This window comes from Magnolia sinica, chromosome 8, assembly GCF_029962835.1.
Source record: "Magnolia sinica isolate HGM2019 chromosome 8, MsV1, whole genome shotgun sequence".
In the NCBI taxonomy this organism is placed as follows: Eukaryota; Viridiplantae; Streptophyta; class Magnoliopsida; order Magnoliales; family Magnoliaceae; genus Magnolia; species Magnolia sinica.
In genome coordinates this window covers 2,740,730-2,745,353 of record NC_080580.1, presented here as the reverse complement: position 1 = coordinate 2,745,353, position 4,624 = coordinate 2,740,730, and positions in this window count along the sequence as shown.

The following is a 4,624-nucleotide window of genomic DNA, read 5'->3' as shown; positions in this document are numbered from 1 at the left end:
TATGTGTTAAATCCACTCCGTCCATTGGATTCAGAATTTAATTTAACACTATATGAGATAAATAATGAATTACATATAAAATATTTGTGGCCCCCAAGAAGTTTTCAAGGGTAGGTATTCAATCTTACTGCTTTATGTGGTGTAGTCCACTTAAGCCTTTGATATGCCTCATTTTTCGGCTCATGCCATAAAATGATCTTTCAAAATGGATGGACATTGTGGATAAAATACATACATCACAGTTGGCTCATAGGACCATTCATCTCTAGCTAGGTCATAGCACCATATCTTTGATATGTCTCATTTTTGGGCTCATGCTATAAAATTATCTTTCAAAATGGATGGACATTCGTGGATAAAATACATACATCATAGTTGACCCATAAGACCATCCATCTCTAGCTAGGTTCTATTACTGTATATGTGTTGCATCCCTTCACGTGGACCCAAATTTTGAGCAAAAGCCTTTTACCAAAGTTCCTGGCAACGGAAGTTATGGGCCCACCGTGACGTTTGTGGGAAATCCACTCCGCCAATCCATTTTAGGAAGATCATGTTAAGACATGAGACTAAAAATTAGATAGATCGGAAACTCAAGTTGGCCACACAACTAGAAATAGTGGAAAGAGGTTGCCTACTGTTCAAACCTTTCTAGGCTCCATTGTGATGTTTATATGCAATCTAAACTGTTCATAAAATGGCCCAAATGCTCATAAGTTCCTTACCATGGGGATGAACTAGAATAATAAAAGTATTTAATTTGAACCAAAACTTGTGCAGCCCCTTGAATGTTTCAACCATGGGCATACAATTTCCATTGTTTTCTATTGTGTGGATCACTTGAGCTTTTGATCTACTTCTTTTTTCAGCTCATCTCATAAAAGGATTTGTCAAAACATGTGAACGGTGTGGATTTCTCACAAACACAATAATGGGCCCATATTGTTTACTCCATCTGAATCCCTCTCACCATCGGCCCTTATGGGTGTTGGGCTCAAAGCAAGGGGCAGCTTCAAACAGGTAGGATGACGAATAAATATCGCAGTGGGCCTTCGAAAGATTTTAATAGTTGTTGTTGTATGCCACTGTTACTTCTCTGCCTCAGATTTTTGCCTACTTCATTTTTGGGATCATGCCATAAGATGAGTTGTCAAAGCAAATGGATGGCATAAATATACAATGCATACATTGAGGTGGGCCCCATTATCAGGGTAATCATTGTTGGTTCCAGGGTCACAGCTAAGTCGCATCTGATAGGAAAAGCTGCATATGGGCAGAACCTATAAGCATGTGTACACTCCACTGGATTCCACTTGTTGCTGCTCCACCGAATCATCTCCATGTTGTTTGAGGATTTTTCTCATTGCGTGTTAGCTGTTGGCTGGACTTTTGTATCCGAGTCTCCCCGTCTTCAATTTTGAGCGGACTATAAGTTGCACAGTGCAGGTGCACCTATGATGTCTTTACTGCGTCCCACCCTATCCATGAAGGAAGTTCCAAACGAAAAAGTGGGGCCCTCCACCAATCAGGCATACCAAGCACGTACATTGAATGTGGACGAGTGGCAAAAAAATTCTCGGTGGCTGAGACTTCCCTGACATTATGCCATCATTTCTAAAAATGGAGTTGACGCTTTGACCATATGCCATTACAGTTTTAGGGCAATCCATACCGTCCAAATCGCTGACCCAAACGCGGATGGACCATAGCAAAAGATCGAGCTGAAAAGATGGCGTGATTTGTCCCTTAGACTTCAGAGCTTGTTTTTGAACCATCCATTCATTATCCATTAATTTAATGGTTAGGATTTCTTAGTCCGTGTGATATTAGAAGCATGGTTCATGATGATGTGTCACACAATCTGGACGTTCTGGACAGCCCTACATTAGTGCAGACGAGGCAGACATGATGATTTTGACGACTGATTGTGAATTCACCCCAACGAGGAAAGTAGATTGGGTGGTGACCCCAATGCCACCTTGCTAGGTGATGTTGTGCGCTGTGGGCCCAAAGTGATGTATATGTTTTATCTACGCCGTACATCCGTTTTGAAGGCCCATTTTAGAGCTTGAACCTCAAAATGAAGTAGATCAAAATCATAAGTGGACCGCACCACAGGAAACCGTGTTGATTGAATGCCCACCGTTAAAAACATATCGGGGCAAAAGTTTTGGATCAAGCTGATATTTGTGTTTTCTGTTCATCCAGGCTTACTTGACCTTATCAACAGATTAGATGGCAGACGAAAATTACTGTGGGCCTAGGAAGGTTTCAAAGGTAGATTCTTATCCCCACTCTTTTCGGTGGTGTGGTCCACTTGAGCTTAATATCAGCTTGGATTTTGGTTTCATGCCCTAAAGTGATATGTAAAAACGTATGGACGGCGTGGATATAAACAATACATCACAGTGGACCCTGAAGCACCCAACACCACCTAGCTGGGTGATGCTGGGTTCACCACCCAATCCCCTTCTCCAAACAAGACCCAACCGGGCCCAGCGTCTCCTCTATCTCTGGGCCAGGCTAGTATGTAGTGAGGCCCACTCGGATGACCCACCTGACACGTGTGGCGGACTATACAAGCGCGTGTGAGCTTTTGGCATTCTGTTGCAATCAGCGTTCTTTGATTGGGGGCGTAGATCTCGTGATCCAATGAGGGCCCGAGCGGAAACACGTGTCAGAGATCTGAGCTCATGGCCGACGTGGCACAGATCTCGACCACTCATCAGGTAGTTTGCACTGTGAACATGCCACACACCTGATCAGGGTAGTATTACTTATCATCTGAGCCACACATTTAAGTTAAACATGAAAGGTTGTAGTTTTTTTATAACCGCCCATCTTTATATTAAAAATTTGACCTTCCTATTCAGCAGATCAATATTATTTTTTTCTCTTGGCATTTCGACTATGCACACTTCCTAATGAATGGCCTCGATCTATGACACGTGCACCCCCAGCCAGGATCTCTACACGTGTTATGCCCCCACACATGAGGGTTGAATCACCACCCTATTTGATATATACACTTGAAGAGTACATAAGAGGCATATCCATGCAGATACCCGTGGCACACGTGTCACACATATAACAAAATCCATGTCATCCATATAGTAGGATCCACCGTAGAATGAAGACATTCCTAAAATCATAGCAATTGGACAATCCGGTGTTACCCGGACCTTACCGACTTGGCTCCCAACATTATCACATTCTTGATCCAATTTCCCTTAATTATTTGTGCATGATGGTTAGCACAACCAAGCCAGTTGAAAACAATAGTGATTGGATATCCACCATTAAAATCCTTGATAGGCCCACTGTATTGTTTATTTGACATCAAATCTGTTGATTAGGTCATACAGACTTAGATGAAGGGAAAAAACAAAGATCAGATTGATCCAAAACTTTTATGGCTCCGAAAAGTTTTTAATGGCCGATTCAACATCGTTTCATGTAATGTGGTCCACTTGAGATTGGGATATACCTCATTTTTGGTCACATATCATAAAATAATCTCAAAAAATAGATGGACGGCATGAATGAAACAAATACATCATGGTGGGGCCCACAGAGCACCGACCATCGGCCTTTGCCTAGTGGCAGGGGGAGTAGCCAGTCCGTTTCCCTGGACGGCGGTCTTCGTCGGTCTCTGTGGAAATAAACAAAAGCGACTTTTATTTCCTGTACGCCGGCCTTGATGGAAAGAAACAAAGCGACTTCTGTTTCCCATACGTTGGTCTTCACTCTTCATCCAATGTGAAAAATTAAAATTAAAAATAGAAATCCAATTTGCCTGACACGCAGGAATTTTTTGTTCGCAGAAGCTACATGAGGCCAATGGCTGATGGTTTGTTCTATGTGGGCCCCAACATGATATATGTGTTTCATCCATGCCGTCCATCTATATTTTTAAATCATTTTACAGTTATGAAACAAAAAATGAGTTATATCCTAATCTCAACCATGATATGGAGAAATGGGAGTAGAGGGTGGATTTCTCACAAACCTCATGATAGGCCTCGCCGGAAATTCTGCAGGCCTGGGGCCATAGGCAGCTGGCATTCATAAACACGATGCCTTGTCTCTTCACACTACAGAATAAGTGGACCTGACCTCGCCCGAGTACTTTGGGTAGTGTACATCACAGCACTAAGGTGGGTGCTGTGTATAGGTGGCAAAACCCTGTGAGCCTTACCCGTTTTATGTGTTTTATCAACACCGTCCATTCATTTTGCCAGATCATTTTAGAAACCATCTTAAAAATGAGGCAAATCCGAAGCTCAAGTGAACCACACTATAGAAAGCAATGAAGTAATGGCAACCATTACCATAGAAAGCAATGAAGTAATGGCAACCATTGAAAACTGCATAGGGTCTATCTTGATGTTTATTTGTCATCGATACGAGCTGCACCCACTTGCACCCTTTAGCCCAAGAGCTAATTGATGCATAGACAAACCAAAAAAAAAAAAAAACTAGTGACGAAATGAATAATACCAAAGTGATTTGCTCTCTACTCAGATACACTTGTGAACAAGAAGCTCTATGAGGTCCACCTAGCTCATATTAGGACACGGGTCCAAAATACAAATTAAAACTCAACTAAGTGATACAAGGGAGG